The 20,527-nt window shown below is 36.8% G+C and overlaps 1 pseudogene; it reads left to right on the top strand.

Annotated features, from left to right (window-relative positions):
- The first annotated feature begins 656 nt into the window (after positions 1–656).
- On the top strand, positions 657–1,297 carry LOC149153299 (gamma-glutamylcyclotransferase 2-3 pseudogene; annotated as a pseudogene).
- Positions 1,298–20,527: the final 19,230 nt, after the last annotated feature.

Below are 20,527 nucleotides of genomic sequence, written 5' to 3'. Positions count from 1 at the left end.
TTGCGAGCCAAGCTTTTGCTAGAAAAGGGATTTATCTGTGATTTAAGTCACACCGTGCTACCTAAAAAATCAAGCAACTCTTCTTTCATGGCTTATGCGAAATGCATTGCAGTCGTTTCTTCAAGGCACACGGGCTTTTAAAATGACTGATATAAATGAAAATGTCTTGAGTATTATCGAGCACGTTGGTTCATTATTAATGCATATATTGAAGACATGAAAGTGCTCTTTTCAAATGCGGTGATTAATGCCAAGTGTCGAGTAGTTTTATATGCTACAAGGCCGCCATTATTAGTGGCACAAGAGCTGGTTTTAGGTTAACTGGTGTCGTTAAAAGGGTGAGTGCGCATTAAATAGAAATAAAAGAAGGATGACGCAAATGGCAGAGTTCGAAATAGATGAATTTCCTTTGTCAAGGTGGATGGTATTATTTTGATGTTGTCTTCTTCAAACAGGGTAATCGTGTTGGTTACATGCTCCAGCTGTTGGTTTAAAGAAGGAGGATTGTCATTATAATTTCTGGCGCTCACTTAAAAGCCATAGTTCAAGAAAATCTTGCATAAACAGAGGCTTATAATAATCACGAGATTTTGCACTAGTGAATGGCATCCGTGGAAGATTGAATGGCATCCCCTGGAGGCTGTAGAATTGAGGGAGGTCGACGGCAAGGCGGAGGAGATGGTTCTGTGGGTGTTTGGTTACGGTTCCATAATATGGAAGGCGGGTTTCCACTATGACGAATGACGAGTTGGTTTCATCAAAGGCTACCGTCGTCTTTTCCATCAAGGGAGCACAGACCATAGAGGAACCCCTGCCAATCCCGGCAGGACTGTTACACTCGAGCCTCACGATGGCCACACCAGTTGGGACATTGCTTACAGGGTTTCTGGACAGGAAGCTGAGGATATTGCTTTATCTTATCTAGAAGTGAGAGAGAAGGAATATGACCAAAAGGCCTACGTTGATTTCTATTTTGAAGAGGATTCAACAGAGCCAGCTATATCTGGAGTCCTTGTGTACATTGCATCAACAAACAAGAATTCGAATAAGAATTACCTGGGCCTTGCACCATTGGAAATGATGGCTCATCAAATTGTTGGAGCTGTGAGTCTTTCCGGGCCTAACATTGAATATCTTTTTCAACTAGAGACAGCTCTACTTGAGATAGGTTGCAATGATAGTCACGTGACAGACCTCGCAAATGCAGTTAGGAAAGTATTAACATGCAAAGATGGAGATGCTACTTCAAATGGAGATGTAAAGTACTGAACTTCAGTGTGAACTTCAGCAATTTGTTGTCTTATTCACGAGATTGCTTTAAAGGATATTTTGTCGAGCCTTTTGAGTACTATAACATGCGCTGCCTCAATCTAGAATATCTCTGATGTTATTGTGGATCCATTGAGAGATAAAGTTGTTAGTGCCCACATTGCAGCTTTTGACTTCTAGGTTCTAAGCATAAAAAGCAGAGTCCCTGTAGGAATTATATCTTAACCGAATGCTTCATCCAAGAGAAAATGAGTGGCTGTTGAGAAAATAAAGCTCAAGACAGTCAGAGTTTAGTATTTAAGCTGTTTATTGGTTTGATGCTAATCAAGGTTGCTGTGATATGTAATGACAGAAGCAAGCTTCATTTTTTTAAAACTATTTAGGTTCCTAACAGCTGTACAAATGTCTGAAGAGATCATGAATCTAAGCAGAAAACGCTTCAAGATACATAGGTTCTGTTTTGACATCTACAGCAGTTTCGTAGCGCGCTATGAAACTGCTGTAGAATGTTGTTTTGTGGAAAAACAATGAACTTTAATGATGAGGTCAGCGAATGTTAAAAAGAAGGTCTCAAACACAGGAGGGAGATCATACATGGATTTCATAACAGCTCAAACAGTGACAGGTGTAGGTCTTGAAGGGAAAATAAAATATTTTGTTTATTTTCATAAAAGTTTTCTCAAAGGCACTTTATGACCGAGCTACTAGGGTATTGGTGGGGTTACCAGAATGTTCGGTTGGTACACCCGTTTGGTCCATGAAGTATCCAAATCATAGGGCATATGGTTATTATGTGTTGTCATTAAAGGTTTAAAGAGCTTGGAGCGTGGTATTTATATGATGAAGGAAAATGGGAGACAGAGACCGTTAAAATAGGAGCACATCTTTTGGTCAATTAATGAGCCATCAGCGCTTTCAAACATCCAAAATCAATATTCATTGTATCTGTAGCTCAGCCTTCTCAACTCAATCAGCAAAAGGACATGTGTCAGCATCCAAGAAGAATCATATTACGAGGAGAAAGGAATTAGTATTTTAGTTTGATTAGAACTTTATGTAATCATAACTCAGCACTGATGTAATTAATAGGTTAGTTATGCACTAGATAGGGATAGTGAATAGCCACCTTCGAGGCTCCCCTCATGCTGGAGGAGGAAGCTCGAGGTGGAGAAGTTTGTTTGCCTATAAAGGGATCAGATTAGAATGTAGAAAGGGTTGGACATTTTATAGAAAAACAGAGTTGTTTTGGGCCATTGTAAAGCTTATGACAGTAATAGTAAAACAGTGTTGATTTCTTCTCAAGATTCTCGATGGATTATTGTGGTCAAATATAAGGATGGTGTTTTATGTTTTATGTTCATTTACAGCCTTGTTGTAACACAATCACTCAGAATTCATAATATTATGCTCTGACTTCCTGTGTGTTTAGCAAGCTGTGGTTTTGATGGAGTATGTTTGACACTTAATGCAAAGAGCCTTGACTTCTATGAAATGATAATGTTTTTCTTGTTTACTTAGTGTATGAGACTCCATAGCCCAATGAGAACCAGTTTGACATGAATCCAACCAGCTTTTGCTTTTATCAATGAATAAAGAGTTAGCCATCTTTTGTAGTGAATGATTTTTATCAAGAGTTTGTGAGAGAGCCCTCTCTGATCAAAGAGGCTAAGCTTTGATCTAAAGATAGGTTGAAAGAGTTACATGAAATCTTGCTTGGTTGCAGCCCTCAGTAGTGATTTTGTGATAACAGAAACCAAAGAGCAATTAAGCATATTCTGAGTTATTCTTTTTTGTTTATCATTCAGATGTGAAACATAGATGATATTTTAAACAATGAAAACTTTAAAACACAAGGTATAGATGACTTATTGATCCGATGTTTGATTCAAGAATTATGAGAAAAGTCCTTGGCTTCAATTCTTCGTCCAGCAAGCCACAAAGTTGGTCCAATCAGCACTTTATTCCAAAATAGTCAATATTACAGCAATGTCTAAGAATCCACCCTCAATACTCCAATTGAGGGGGTATTTATACAAAAAATCTTTACAAAAATATCTCATAACAAAGTGAGATATATTCTAGTGATGACTAATTATTTTTACAGAAAAATAGAGACACTTAGTCTCAAAGATAGGAGAAAGGTGAATTGATGTTGTGCTGTTCCTTTTCTCATTGAATGTGCTGGAGGCAGGCCCTTTTATTTGGCTTGTTGTTGTCCTCTTTAGTAACTCTGTGCTGGCTGCCCTGTTTTGACCAATACTTTTCACCTGTTCTGATACACTTCGACCTGTTTGTCCTTTGTTCATCTCTGTTCACCTTTATTTATCTTACCACAGTAAATAGCCCAAAATTTACATTTTACTGAGGATAAATTTACAAAATTTCCAACATGTCTTCCCACCATTTTTTCTTTGGAAATCTATGTTTTTGAAGTTTCCTCAGAGTCTCATTAGTTTCTGTATATCTGAAAAATTAGGCTGGAGTTGAAACAAGTGCTTTACCTCATGTTCAATATAGAATAAGTTCTCTAAGTTGTCATAGAGAACTCGGCCTGTGGGAAGTGCTTTTGTTCCTGATGCACTTGTTGATGAACTAGCTTGATCTCCAGCATACTTATTCAATTTATCTACATAATCAATGTGCTTCATTAACCTGTTATTGATGACCAAAGGACTTGGTAGCCCTTTATTCTGTAAGACAGTGAACTTCTCCATAAAAGAATTGATTTCCACCTGCATATCTTGACATCTTCTCTCTAGATTCTGCATCAAAGTTCTTTTAGTTAACACCCTTTTGATTTCCAAAATAGTGTCTGTCCTGTTTGGGATGCCAAGTGCTTCTAGTTGTTCCTTATTTTTGGTATTCAAAAAATGTATAAGCCGGTTGGCTTGTTCAGGCATCTGTCCTAACTGTGCTCTTGTCTGTTGAATTGCTCCATGTGCTGCTTTTACTAAGTCCATTTGCTCATAGATCACTTGGATGGATGGCCAAACATCATTCATAGATTGAGTGATGTTGGTCCACAGGATTTTCTTGATCTCTGCCAGAGGCTTGTCAAAAGTGAGATCCTTTTCTAATGCTTTAATTTTATTCTCTAATGCTTTAATCTCCCTTGTCTTTTCTGCAACACTTATTTTGGAGGCATCATACTTCTTTTCTATCTTAGCCAATTGTTCTTTTGCCTGTTTTAACTCTGAAATTTGTAGTTTCATTTCTTCCATGGCCTTTATTAATTCTTCTATGCTTAAATTAGCACTGCTGCCTGATGTTGTTCCTATTGTTGATGTACCTGTAATCACCTCTGTTGTGGCTGTTGGGATGTTTGGAGCCAATATTGTTCCAAGTGTAGAAGGGACTGCTGTTGAGACTATGGGAATTACTTCAGGAGGCTGAGAGGTCGACTCTCCCTGCCTGTCCTTCAGTGCCTTTTCTAATGCCTATTCTGTATCATTTAATCTTTCATTAAGTTTCAGAAGGAGATCCATCATCTCTTCATCAGATTTCTGCTTCACAACCTCAGCAGTCTGTGGGTGCCTTGAAGGAGGTAGCTTTAGTTGTTTCCTCAAGGAAGAAATGTCTTCTTCCTTCTTCTTGATTAATGCCTCAACGCCTTTCATATCTTTGGGATCATGTCCCAATCCAATGATGATTTCTTCTAATGATTTTATTCTATTATCCTTGGCTAGGGAGGAGGCTTTTTCCAAGTGAAGTTGAGCAGCTGTATTATAAGGAAAATGACATTTTATTTGTTTTTTAACAAAACATGAGGTTGGCGGGGTTTTTTGGCTTTATTGGGCAGATGACGTAAGTGGCAATGTGACAATTTTTCATTTGCGGAAGGTGGTAAGCGGTAAGCATCGCACCGCTTTTGGGGCTAGGCGGTTTTGGACGGAGGGCGAGCAAGCATATGGAGCGGACGACACGTGGCGGAGGTACGAGTGGAAAACCGCCTGGTGATCGCGAGTTAAAGCGCGATCACCAGGGGGGTCGCGATATCGCTATAAACCATCGTATGAGAAGAGTTTAATCGGACGTTGGATGGGCGTGGGACATGGCGGGGCATTATGTATGTGGGCCCGATATAATTAACTATTAATTAACTATATCGGGGCGAGAGCGATTGGTTGATGGGTAGGTTATTAATTAACTAAGAGAGTTAACTAATCCCTTTGTGCAGCGGGGAGTTAGAGTTCTTAATGAATTATGGGTTAATTCATTAATCCCCTTTTAAACATTGGTTATGGTTGTATTCAACCGGGGCGGGATATATTAAAAATTTGGGGTTTTATGTATAATTAAATAATACGGGAAGGGTTTTATGGTGTGGGAGTTATATAATACTAGTTAGGAATTAATATGAAATAAAATGATTGGCACCAAGTTAAAATGTTAAGAATTTACATTTAAAACTTAGGCTAAAGGGATTTTCAAGTGATATTATGTATTTCCTAAGTAAAATAGGTTTTTTACTTAGGCAAACTTTATGAAATGAAATGAATGATGGATGGATGATTTTTGAGTACTTAGGCTTTTAAATCATTGGGCCGAGGGTCTGATCCCTCCAAAAGTTAGAGAAATGCTATGAGCCCCTTTGATTTTCAAAGTCCTTAATACTTGAGGGGGAATTAGTGAAATCTTTAGGGAAAAATGTGAATGGAAATTAGTTATTTGACCTTGTCTTGCTTGAACTGCATCAAGTGTAATATTTTCCTTGCACTGGTGGGAAAAGTAAAGATCAACACATTTAGAAGCATTTTTCATCACAAGTAATTCTGCAACACCATCTACCTACCCTATCTACTTTAGCCTGACATTTTTTCTTCTTTATTAGGGTGCACTTAGACTGGCAAACCCTTATCACACTTTTCTTTTACATATAGAAATCTGTCCAAGTCTAACTTTATTACATCCAAAGGCTCAGATTAAACTATTGAGCTCCTTTTATTCACTCTACCTATCTACTTATCTGCCAAGATTACACTGTTTGGTCAGATATTTATTCTCTATTTCTACAGCATGAAATTGAAAAATGAATGAGCCAAGTTTAAACAATTTGACTTCTTCATCAATTGTGGCATAGGTTCAACAAGTTGCACACAATTGCTTATTACAGAAAATGAACTAGTAGTGGAATTTTGGACTTGCACACTTTCCTGGTATGTTTTTGTTTGGGGTTCATTTCTTCTCTTTTTTTTGACCATTTTATTCTTTTCACCCTTTGATTTTTCTTTTAGGGTATACCTTCTTTACATTTTTTAAATTTTTTGATTTTTTGACAATATGAAAAACCTTTGCAATAAGAAAAGGTATGAACATATTACAGAGCTCATCAAGTCAATCATGAAATATGACACCTATTGGTATAGGAGCATAACAGTCGAGACCCACAAGGTCACGTTACTATATTTCATCGCAAATCACAAAGTTATATAAGACTTTCGCCGCTAACTCTAAATTGCGAAATGCGATTAGGCTTGGACCCAATCACAAATTTAGCTCCATCCATAAAATCCCCGCATCTGTGACTACCACAGGTTCTAAAAAATCTTAAGTCCATACCCCACCACCGATTGTGATATGCGATTAAGCCTAGACCCGCGAGAATTATCAACTTCACTTCATTTAAATCCCACGTCCGAAGCTATCACGATTCCCAAAGTCCATGCCTCGCTCCCTTTCCCAATTGTGATATGTGATAAGGCTCGGACCCGTCGAGATTATTCACTGCAATTTATACTAATATCGCTTCCAAAGCCTATATTGCAATCACAAAGTTCTAAAAATCCATTCCTCATCCCATCGCTAATTGTGATATGATGTCAACAGTGAGGTTAGATCCATGTCATCCTCCATGTCATCGCCACATCTCCCACCACGTCAGATTCACGTCATCTGCCACATCACCATTCCACGTCATCTGCCATGTCATAGTGACATCACCATGACATCATCCCTGACATCACCTTAAGATCTCGCAATTGCAAGTTTTAAAGGGACATGGCTTATAATATATCCTTCACCCATGTCGATTTGTGATATGCAATATAAGTGGACCCGACGGGATTATAAATTCCAATCCATAAATTCCCCATGTCTACGCAATCGCAAGTTCCAAAGGTCATGCCTTCTGCCTTGTACTGATTACGATTGCGATTGCGATTTGCAATGTAACCTGGACCCGACAAGATTATTAACTCCATTACATAATCTTTCCTGCACCCATCGCATCACAAGTTTCATAACGTCTTCCATACCATAACCCTTTGCTAAAAGCGATTTGCGATAAGAGCCACCTTTGCCACTTCATCCACCACATCACCTATCAGTGCCACATTACCTTCCACATCACCATGACATCATTCGTGAGTTCATCCCACTTATCGTAAATTTTAAGTTTGTCGACCACCTCTTATAGTATGCAACTCTAATTTGTTGATTGCGATAATTCTGCCAATTACGATATGCGATAAAGGTTCAGAATCGATAGAATTATATGTTGTAATTCATTTAAATCCCCGCATTTGTGGCTATCACGAATAACAAAAGAACATTGTTTCTCTATCTCTTTCCCACTCTGATAGCAATTGCGATTTTATTTGAGAAGCCCCCCTTTTGGATTTTATATGAAATACTCCCGGTCTAAACCGATTGCGATTGTTCTAAAGTTTTGCCCCTGATTCTATTCTGATTGCATATTTTTTATGTTATGCCCCAAAAATTTGATTTCCGATTACAATAAGCCATAAAACTCCACCTCCTCACTCTACATTCATCTCCATGATGTCTGTGTTGGATTTATTGCGCTCTACATTTTCCTGATTTCTTGTAGAAGTGATTTGTTTCAAATAAAATCTGTTTATGATCTCATTTATGTTTATCTTATTGATTCTTGTTTTTCGTGTTCAGGTTCATGACAGAGAAAGACAGTTGTTCTCACAGTGGCAGATCAGTTCAAACAGAAAGACAAACATCCAAAGAATTTGATGGAACAAATGAAGCTAATGATGACAGCAAATCATTTTCTGAAACTTCTACCAAAATATTGTTTTCCTTTAAACATTATTGAAGGGATCTGTTTAATGCCCTCAATGCTCTACACAATAGATTAGATTTGTTTCCTGCTATTTAAGTTTAACTGTTGTAGGAAATAGGGTCCAGAATTTGAAAGAGAAATCCTTGGAGGCTTGCACTATTGTACCTCTTAGTCTTTTTTATAGAATGATAGGTCCCGAATCAAGGGAGAGAAGCTTGTAATACTATAATTGTGGATTATATAGGTTGGTGGAAAATCCCTTGTTTATCATGCACTATTGCTGAAAGGAGGAGACATTTTTTGAAAATAAAGATCGATTATATTCTACAAAGGATTGTGCACTACTGTCGTTATGTGAGATTTTTTTGTTTGATTTCATTTATTAATAAAGGACCATTTCAGTTACTGATGTTTAACACTATTGTTTACATGATTTAACTTAAATAAATTCTTAGTTCAATCTTTCAATTTATATTTTGAATGTATGAGTTAATAATTGGATTCATGCACTATTGTTGAATCTTGAGTGTTAATTCATTTAAAAGTCTACTCAGACTATTCTACAGGGTTAATTTTAGATATAATATGAGAGCTGAAATTTGCATAAGAATAGATAGTTATAATCTTAGATCGGAAAGCTATCTTCTGATTTAGGATAATAATTGTTTGCTTGCATACATGATGTATTATTTGAACTAATTCAGTAATCCATCATGAATCTTTGAAGTTCTTATGCATATGATAAATAAGGAATTGGATATATTTTCAATAGGCACTTATGTAACTATTTACTAAGTGTTCAATTGGTAGTATTTATGCTAATAAGGAATCAGATCTTGTGAGCTATCTCCTCTATCTAATTCCTCGATCTTAATTCTAATTCTTTAAAGCTTCTTTTCCCATCAAGTTAAGTTGGCTCTCAATTGAGAAAATGATTACCCTTTCCTTCAATCGAGATAGGTTAGATTAATTGCATTCTAGACTTAATCTTGCATGTGTTATCATAGATCTTACAGTTTAGAATTAGTTTTCATTTAAATTAATTCTACATTTCTAGAAGTCCTCTTTTGAGGCAAAAACTTTAGATTGTTTTGGTTTTTCCACAAAAACAACTTAAGGATCATTCTTATTGCCTGATCAGCTCGAAGAATTGATCTGATGGCCCTAGATATTAGCAATTGAAGACATATTTAAAGTTGATAGCGGTTGGAAGAAGGAAACTAGACCTAGTTAAACGAGTAGGAGCCATTATTCCAAACAAAGAAGGAATTGCTTTAAGGTCCAAACCGAGTGGTTTTCCCCAATGTTGTTGCAACAATTTTCGAGGCCTCAACAAGATGACAACCATAGACTTATATTTCAGCTATCTTTCATGCTTCTTTATTATGATGTAACAAGCTCTTGCCCTCAATCGTATGCTTATATGATGCCATCTTCCATGATGCATCCTATCATGCCTCTAATGATTCCTACCATGATATTTGTATTTTACAACAAAAAACTTGAAATAGAAACTTGAAAAGAACTAGGTGAGGAAGACTACCTCAATCATAGTAGAGATCTTATACTTCCTCCTTCTTGAATTTCTTCTTTTTAGCTTCTTCCACTTCTTCAATGATATGGGCTTCTTCCCTTCCTCTTTTTTTGTTGTCCTTCTTGAGATTTGGGCAATCTCTCTTGTAGTTCTCATATTCATGACAGCCATAGCATTTGAACCTTCAGCATGTTCTTCTTTTTCTAAGGACCAATATTTCCAAGCTTCCCTTTTCTTCTAGCCATGGCAGCAAATGTTTGAGCTTGTTCATTTGATCCTACCTCGATTTTTTCCTTCAACCTTGTTTCTTTGATTTTGCACAATGACAATAGTTCATTGAATGGAGTAGCTTTCTTCTTCCAACATATTCTTGATGTGAAGTTGCCTCATTCCTTTGGTAGTGCATTGAGCACAATGGTAGTCATTTCCTTATCAAACATTATTTCTCCCAACTCTTGGAGTTGGTCTTCTTATTTCTGACACCATCATAAAGTATGAGGCTATACCTTCTTTTTTTGATATCTTCATCTTGTAGAACTTGAGCTTCTTTTTTTCGGAGGTTCAGTAATTAAACCCTTAACATGACCAATGAATTCATTTTTATTTAAGGATCAAATATATCCTCTTCTTCCATGCAAGAAAAATTGGATGACCCAACCAATTTGTTTCTATCCTTGCAAAATTAAGTCATCTTGATAGATAAATATATATATAGAGACACTTACTTGTCAAGTGAAGATACACCTAGATGATGAAATATTTAGCTTGATTCCTTCTTGATTTTGATGATGATGTAGATAATAGAAGATGTTTTCTTGGTGAAGTTTTATTTCTTTAAAAGTGATCCTTGGCTCACATTGGTTTCTTGATGATGATGACAATGTTTTTTCCTGCTTTTCTTCCTTCAAGATGACGCTATTTAAACTTGTTTAAGAACCTCAAATCTCAGCCCTTCTTTAGAAGTTCGGCTTGATTTATCAATTCTAAAATTCCATCCTTTTCTGAAATAACTCTATTTCACATGTGTCGCTAGAAGATGGAAAAATTTTCCTTGTTTCTATTTCACTTGAATTGAATTTTGTTTATTGTTACTTTGGTTTGCAAAGGATACCTTTGTTGGCACAAAACTTGATCCTTGAAGGTGGCTGCAATTCGATACTTGCTGCTATAGAAGGATGTCTTAATACTTTGCACATGTGGAGAATATAGCCCAGAAAAACAAACCCAAAAGTACTTCACTCTTGCTTCCTTGTGATAATTATTGTAGGATGTGTGATATTCGTAAGAATGCTTCAAGTGAGGAACCCTTATTTGAATGAGCTATGGTTTTGAGGTCTTCTTTGATGCTCTTAATTATTCCCTTTCAATATGATGAGAGTGATAGACCTTCTTAATGATTGATGCTCTCGATATTTCCAAGATGATCTCTTTATAATTCAGCCCTAGAGTCATCCTTCTTCAAGTTTCCCTTCCTTGATGTAGTCACCACAGCTCAAATACCATGTTGAGAAATCTAGGGGCCAACAATTGTAGGTGATTTCTCTTACTTTTATAACTTCTTGTGATGTATTTTTATTTTACTTGATTAAATTATTCTTCCTTTATTATTATTAGTGTTCTCTATCATCAAACAACTACCAAATCATAAAGAATAATGAGACAATAGGACACAAGATATAGGTGATCAGCCAGGGACAAAACCTCTGCAACTGAGAGGAAAAACCACCAGAATCCTTCTCTTCTTATATAACTTCAATTGACAAATTCCAAGACTTATAACCCTTGACCAAGACACATCCAAGACCAAGTCATCCTTCCTTCTTGATAATATTTCCTTACACATCTTCCAACAACAAACTTTGACCTTCCAGCAACTTCTCTAGCAACTTCAACCCCAGTAATAATTTCTGCAACTTCGACCTAGAAGCTTTAGCAACTTCGACCTAGCATCTTCACAGCTTTGACCTTGGTGCAACTTCAATAGCTTCGACCTAGCATCTTCGCAACTTTGATCTAGAGGAAACTTCATAGCTTCAACCTTGCAACTTTGTTAGTATCATATAGTCATAGTAGTCATAAATAATTTTTCTTCCAAATATTGTCAAAAGTATAAAGGTGTGGCTATGATCTTATGGAAGATCAAGCTTTAGGTCTTAGGTTGGAATAAAAATTTTATTAATCATTTTAAATATGTCAAAGCGTGTCAAGAGTCACTAAAATGGTATTTTATATCCCAAGGGATCAAGTTAAGTAGGTCTACGGGTCAAGTTACATGAAGAAATCATTAGCGAGATCGTGTTGTCATGCCTTGTCATCACAGGTACAAATTTGTAGATGTCTTGAGTCAGTTAAAATGTCAAATCATGATTAGTCATGACATCAGCAATAGTACAACGGTCAAGAGGATGATGCTGCACTTTTTCCAAGTGCTACGCTTTTGGTTATTCAAGTTCAAATTGTAATTATCACCCATCAAGTCCACTCTTAGCCACCTTGGGAGGTTAATTGCATGGTTATCTTCACATAAGATCTCACAGCTCTCCATTTTTCCATCAGAAGCTATTTGTTTGGTCATTTATGGTCGTTGCGCAAAGGAGGTGGGGGAGCACTGCACTTGCACACAGTGATGCATTTTTTTCAAGACGGTGGTCAAATCGCTTCTCTAGGTGAAAATTCCAATTTTATTCGATGCCTTGATTTTATATGACTACCAACTTGCATGCATCAGCTCATAAAACAACTTGGAGGCTTGAAAAATACTAAATTTCATCATCGTTGCACTTTCTGTCATTCGTTTCACTTTCTGTCATTCGCTGCGCTTTCTGTCATTCGCTACGCTTTCTTTGTGTGCTACGTTTTATGTTTTATCATTGCCAAACAGTCAAAATTCTGGTTTGAATCCTCCATATGCAAAGTCTTCCATGTCATTCAACTGAATTGAAGCTCCTTACCATAATTTTTGTGTGCCTTAGAGGTGATTGAGCTTTTTTTCTCATGTGTTGCGCTTGTCTTCAAAAATTTATACCACTATGACCAAGCATGTAGTAGTTGTCTTGGGGTTTTCAGGAGGTAATTTGTGTTAATTAGTATATTTTATAGGGTTTTCTCCTTAATTGTCATCAAATCTTAATTTTGATCCCTTTTTTATTATTTATATGACACTTGTTGCACAAATTACATTTTCATTGAGATTACAGTTTAAAAAACCCTAGAGTGTCCCTCTGTTGCAAAAAACCATGTCAACTTTAGAGGGAAGGAAACACAAGGGAGGTGCCATTGCCAGATTTGAACCCCAAGACCTCACATTCATCAACACAGACCCAACTATCATATTTTTCTTTGAGGAAGTGGGATGTATCAGATTTTGTGAAAAAATTCAAGGACATAATGTACAACTCACTTAAGAGTTTGTCATGAACTTTAATGGGTTGGAGTGCTAACCTTTCTAGTTTCAGATGTCAAAATATCAACCGCAATAGATATTCCCCTTAAGGGAGAGAAATGGTTCAAGGGCATGCCTCTTGATATTCCCATTATAAAGATTTTCCGAAGCTTAAGTATAGAGATAAACAATATGGATCCATTGTTCCTAAGGATTATTTACTTGAACATCACATTAGGCTTTTGCAAGCCATTCAAAGGTACTTTACCTATGAGGGTAGGTTTGGAAGGATTTATCAATATCATTTCAGACTTTTAATGCATTTTACAAGGAAGAGACCCTTGAATTTTCCCTTCTATCTATTCAGAAGTCTCAACAAGATGGTAGACAAAGTGCAGGGAAAAAAATCCAAATGGAACCTAGCCTTTTCCACTTTTCCTTAACTAAGTTGTTGGTATTGGAGGTGCTAAATAAAAAAAATCAATCATGGCAGTCATTTGTAGATTCTTCAAACCTAGTAGTTGACTTACCAACCAGTTCTTTGAGCAAGAAATAAACACCCTTAGCAATGGAAAAAGACATTCAATCACCAACTGGAATTTCAATGAAGAGGCCCTCGACTACAATGCAGTCAATAGAAAAGAAAAAAGGCAAGAAGCTACATTTTTCTCCAGGAGTAGTGGATGTCCCTAAAAATCCCCTCACTAGGTCCACTACAAAAAGGCTTCCCATGGAGCAGACATTTGAAGCCATGGAAACCATACTAGAATATGAGGTTTTTGATGATAAAATCAAAGAGATTGCACAGTCGTAAGAACAATTAAATAAGGCCCATATGGTTATTTCACAGTTGCAACAAGACAATAGGCAATTAAAGAAAGTTATTCTAGAAAATATAGCTAACCCTAGTGAAGATGTACCAGTGGATAAAGCTACACCAGCTGTGACCAAATCCATGGGCAAAGAAAAGGTATTGAAATAAGATATTAAGAAGGCGGAATTTCCAACAGCTAGAGCTACTAGATCCTCATCTAGAAAGCTACAAATCCAAGAAGAGAAGGTAGTGCAAGGAGAGGAAAGGACAGAGATAGATGAGGGGAAGCACAAATTTAATAGGTTTAGGATGCAATTGAATAAGGCTCATAGTGAGATTGATGAGCTCAAGTAGCAAGATGAAATGGATAGGAGAAAGATGAGTGAGCTTTTAGATATGTATGAGCCAGTTATGGAGAATGTGAGGTATATGTTGAAGAGGTCTCTTCCACTACACATGCACATGAAAAACATATGCAGGAAAAATATTTCTATGAGGAAATAATTAAGATCCACCAAACAATAGTTAAAAGAGATGCAGGACAAAGATAGAGGAAATTTGGACCTATTGGCTTAAGCAGCCAAAGTTTGAATGCTAGAAAGGGTGAAATAACACAGTTTTGATTTTTGATTTTTGCCTAGAATATGCTTGTTTATGGGGTTGAGGTTAAAGGTGATAATGTTTTGCATAAAATCCCTCCTGCAAACACAGTTAGTCTGAGTTCTTAAGTCATTTTGTAGAAGCATCTTTCACATCATTTTTGTGCCCTAACTAGCATTAGGGTTAGGGTTTTTGGTGTGGAGATGATTTTTTTGCATTTTCGGTGCAAGGAAGCTTGAAAGGGGTATGTGGAATGATTATTGTAGTGTTAGAATCATCATCAACATGAGAATATTTTCCAGAGACCTCATTGTCACTCAAACCATGAAAACAAATGGCACTACGCTTTTTCAACTCGCGTTGCACTTTTTCAACTGGCGTTGCATTTTTTGCTATGGATGAAATTGTCGAAGTTGGAGGCTTTGTGTGGTGAGATAAATATTCTACGGGGGAAATTATCCATGTACAGGCTTGTTCACACATGTTGAATTCATCATGTAGCTCAAGGATCGACCAGAGGTATCTCACCCATGTAGCGCTGCGTTTTTGTTTTTCTGGAGAATTAGGAGGTTGTGTAGCGTCGGTGCTCCACTTCCAGGCAGTCATATTTTTCATCGAGTTACCCAAGTGAAAATATTCTGTAAATTTTTTTTGTGGTCTTAGTAATTGTAATTAAGAATATAATGAATCACAAGCTCAATTTGCGCTGAGAATTTAATTTAAAAATTCTTAGAAAAGATCTAATCAAGCAGTCCCTAGTTTTCAAAAACCATTTCTGTTTTCATTGAATAAGTTAGAAACGTAAATCCCAAAGAGGAATTCAGTTCCTAGAGGTGGGAACAAACTTTTATTATCCTATTTATGATGTGATTGTAAATAAGCAAAGGGTTTGTCAGTTTCAAGAGAAGGGACATTGTGTACTACACTTATTTTGATATATTTTACAGTGAATGAAGATAGAGGTGGAATTTACAAGAATCATTGTGTTAGTTCTCTTTGGATATGCACTTTATTTTTTTGTAATTTATATTCTATAGAAATCATGCTTTGAAATTTGTCCTCTTGTTTAGTTAAACAAACATATTGACTCAGAATTCACTCCAAATAGTGCTCTATTTCAGTTTGCTATACATCTATTTTTTCTACTAAAATGCAATTAGAATTAATCCTATTGTTTGATGCTTTGTTTGTGATTTCCATTTGTCTTCCACTCACCCTCTTACAAAAAAATTAAATTGAAAAAACTCCAAAGAAACTACCTACCTTTCCCTGTAAAAGCTCCTCTTTTTCTTCATTTCATCACTGGAAACATAATCGGTTATGACATGACTCCATGCCCAATGGATTTGTCTCCTTTCCTACTAGAAAATATTTGAAAATTTATACCCTACTGAGCACCATACCTAGCCTAACATCTAAGTAATTGAACATTCTAGATAGAGAGAGACCTCTCTAAAGCTAGAAGGGCTAGATTCTAGCTTACAAGTGGTTTTGTGGTTACCTCTTATTTTCTCTCTTTGGCCTAGGGAAATTACAGAATGCTAACAAGCTTCATAGCTTCAATGAAACTTCAGAATTTCGTCCAACTTAGGAATAGTAGAAACCCTAACAAGAGAGAGAGAGAGAGAGAGAGGCCCAAAAACTTCAATATTAATCTTCTTCTTCATCATCGTCCTTTTTTGGCTTCTATCTTGTGGAGATAAAATTTGCTTGAGTGAGTGTGAAAATGAGGTCAAATTCCTTCTTATTTATAGGCTTGTGAGGGGTATGATTTTATTTCTTGAGGCTAACTTGTACCTTCATGTAGGCCAACTTGATCTTTGTGCCATGATAAGGTCTTGTAGGATCTTTTGACTCTATTTTGACTCAACAATTTTTTTCTTTACAATATGTAACATGCCCAAATGGGTCTTTAATAAATGACAATGACATCATTGACTTTATGACAAACCTACAAGCAGTCAATGAGTGCTTGACCTACAAATAAATTTCCCTTTAGCATGAAACCCATGCTTCAAGAATATAAATAATGAATTTATTTTTTCTCTTTTCATTAAATAGATAAAATCATGATTACATATGCCATTACAAAGACCGAACCTAGTTATATATTTCAACACATGGCTCCATCCACATCACTTAACCATGTGGGACCATAGGGCTGGCCTATTAATGTGTTCTACATGCAATTATCATTACAATGATTTTCTCAGACTTCACAGCCCCTGTGCAAACATGATGTCATATACATCAAACCCACGAACCCAAAATTGACTCAAGTGTGGACCCACCTTCGCGTCTTTCAACCATTCGGGATGTCAAACATACTTTGCATCGCCGAAGGCCGAACCCCCAAACTCTTGATCATATTTGGGCTTGGGCCCACATTTGGGCCTTTAGGCCATTCAAGCCATTAACTGCAACAACCAACAACGAACTTCTAGACCCTTAATCCAACCTAGACCCCACGATGAGCATGCCCATTATTCATTATAAAGTTAACTCGTGTAATTTAATATATAAACAACATATGTCCTGAAGGGCCCTGCACTAATTAGATATTATTAGAAATCATTAAATAATTAAGTTCGCAGGCCTTTCCCTAGTCTGACATGCCTGATATGAACAATTAATTTATATAAATAAACAAGAACTTTAGGGATTCACCCTAATCTGTCCCATGAGAAGAAAATGATAGAGCTCCATTCCATTTTCCATTACGTTTAGGAGCAGGGTTTTTATCCCCAATTTAAACACACTTAATACTGCCTGAATCAGAGCCCTTCTCAACAAGTCAATGTTGGAAAAAATACTGAGAGGGGGGGTGAATCAGTATTTTAAAAACTCACAATAATAATTTTATTTTCTGAAATATATACGCGAATTTACTAAACCCAACTCACATATCTACACGACTATTGTAAAAAAAACTAGTGTATGCTTATTAAACTTGTGAAACAGCTAGTTCTTTATCTGTTAAACTTAAACCTGAATATAGGGGATTTATCGGACATTTGATAAGAAGTAAGCAAGTGTAGTAAGAATAGAATAAAGTAACACACATAAGCAACACACATGAACACCAGGATTTAAGGTGGAAACCCAATTTGGGAGAAAACCACTATTGTTTTCGTCTCAATCTTCAAACTTATTAGTATAAAAAACTTCTTACATTCTTGTACTAGTGCAGGCTCATGCCAGTACGCAGTCACCCACCTGTTGAAGGCTACAACCTTCACTCGTTCTCCATCTCCTACTGGAAGGGAGCTCCAACCCCCTAATCTGATTACCAGCTACTACTGGCAGGAAGCTTCGACTTCCTCACTGAAGGCTCCAACCCTCAGCAACATCCATGGACCACGTTTCATAAATTTTCACATTGTATTCACTTGCTTTAATATATCACAACTTGTAGATCAACTTAAGAAAACACCAACTTAATTCAAATAAAACAGTGAGATCATTGTAACCATAACACAAAACTGAACTCAGAATACTGCAACATACAAAATCAACTACAACCCTGATCACTCATATGCCAACATGTATACACTACTTCACTTAAGGAAACCCGCGTATATACATGCTTTTCTGTAGAGAAACCTGCGTACAGATTTCAAAATACTAAAAACTTGTAATTTTTAATTAGACACAGAGTTTACCAGAGTTATTCTAAAATATTTTTTTATCTTACAGAACCCTCATATAGTTAGCAGCATCAATAATCTTTTCAACCAATCAACATGTAACCAAATTCAACTTCATCATTCAAGCAGTTCTTCTTCAGAGATTATCACTCAACCCAATCAACATGAGGAAATCATTGACAGACAAAAGAGATATAGCAACACTGATTTGGTTGGTCATTCATCTATGAACAAAAACTTTTCCTTTATATATGCGACTTTGAAGAAGTGAACCGGCGTGTATATGCGTCTTCACTGAGACCAACCTACATATAGATCTACAAATTTTGACCTAAAATTGCGCAGCTCTTCATAACTTCAGAAAGACCCAAACCATAACATTCAGAGGTAAAAACATGCATCAATACTTAGATCTAGTCAATCCATGAGCAAATAATACAATGGAAAGTCATTTCAGGTCTCATGATCTTGATCCATCATTGTATTCATCGGTGAATAATTATTTCAGATCTATGTGTTAACTATGGAGCTTACAATTCAAATATACTTCAAATTGAAGTACTCATTGAAAACCCTTTCACATGCACATTTGCTTTAGATCTAACTATTCATTAAATTTCCATCACTTGCACATTATACACACTTTGACCTTCACCACCTTGTATAGTTTATTATTTTTCAATACCACAGGTCAAAACCATACTCCAACTAATGGTTTCTTAGACGGGATCAAAAAAACCATTGTTGGGCTCAATACCACAGGGAAATACCATGGTAAGTACCCTTGGTATTTACAATACCATGATGCGGAAACTGTACGCACCTTTTCTTCTTTAAACTCGCATGTATACATGACTTGGCTTTGACCAACACACATATAGATCTTCAAATATTCACCTGTATCAAACTTTTGATTTTGATCTATAAACCCTTGTCCCATCATTCTTTTATTTTGTTCCATCACTCTATCACCTCTGAAATGACCTATGGTGTTATTTGGTTACCATATACTTGTTCTGTTATAAGTGAGTTTCCATAAAGGACAACACATGCATTAGAATGCCAACGATCTCCCCCTTTGGACTTGATGACAACCATGTTGGTGTTGATCACCTCGAACTGTACAAACCCGTTAGATACATCAAAAACTGTTATTCAAACACCAAGATACTCTCCCCCTTTCACATCAAGGGAAAAGGGCAGTCCAAAGCTCCCCCTTTGGATAATTTTCACTACACTGTTCATGCTCCCCTTGAGCACATGTTGAATCTTCAGAAATATTTTCAAATGAAGAACATGCCTCTATAACTCAACTGAGTATGACCTTTCAATCACCAAGGACTCATACTTACATAAATTAACCAACCAAGTGGGGATACATATTGGACTCAACCACCCAACCAAGTGGGATTACATATTTGACATGACCTCAAAAGTCCATACATGACTGAATATGACAATTATGTTAGAAAATTATATATTACAAAGCAATGGAACACATAAAATATTGCAGAAATATAAAGACAGAAAACACATAAAACAAGAGAGACATAGATATACGTGGTTCACCCAGTTTGGGCTACGTCCACGGAGAAACAACCAGTCCTTCCTTTTATATTATCTAGCAAACTGAAGAGATACAACCTACAGCAGATCTGCTGTAACACCCTCTTTGCTCTCAATCTCCTCTCTCTTCCTCACTCAGAATATAGATATACATAGACGCAATACAATTCCCTAAATTAAACATAACTTCTACCGTCAAATCATCCGCCTAATGAAAGGCCCAGATTGACTAGAAATTACTAGACTTTTACAAGGCAATTTTACATCTATTTTTAGCTTCGGGGGCGCTGCCTCCGAACCCCCGATGGGGGGCCGCTGGCCCCCGAACCCCCCAGCCGGGAGGGAATAGGCCCCCCCCCCCGGACCCACGCGGGGGGGACAAGTCCCCCCCGCACCCCCCCCCTCGCGTGGAGGGGTGTACAGTCTTCCTGGGGTATACATCCAGCTGAAACCTTTGAATACAGAAGATAATCAGGCTCCACACCCAAAAATCTCCCACTTGGAGACTGATTATAGCAACTCCACCGCTGCTTCATTTGCTAGACAATAACTCCACTTTAGACCTTGTTGTTTCTCATCTTCTTCATCATACTTGAAGACCAATTGAAACTGAGCAGATTCTCAGTTTCTCCCTGGTTACAACTTTTGTTAACATATCTGCAGGATTCTGGCTAGTGTGTAT

This window comes from Pinus tabuliformis, chromosome 9 (genome assembly GCF_031772625.1).
Source record: "Pinus tabuliformis cultivar Carrire ecotype Pingquan chromosome 9, CPIR1, whole genome shotgun sequence".
Classification (NCBI taxonomy): Eukaryota; Viridiplantae; Streptophyta; class Pinopsida; order Pinales; family Pinaceae; genus Pinus; species Pinus tabuliformis.
This window is presented reverse-complemented; position numbering and strand designations above follow the sequence as displayed.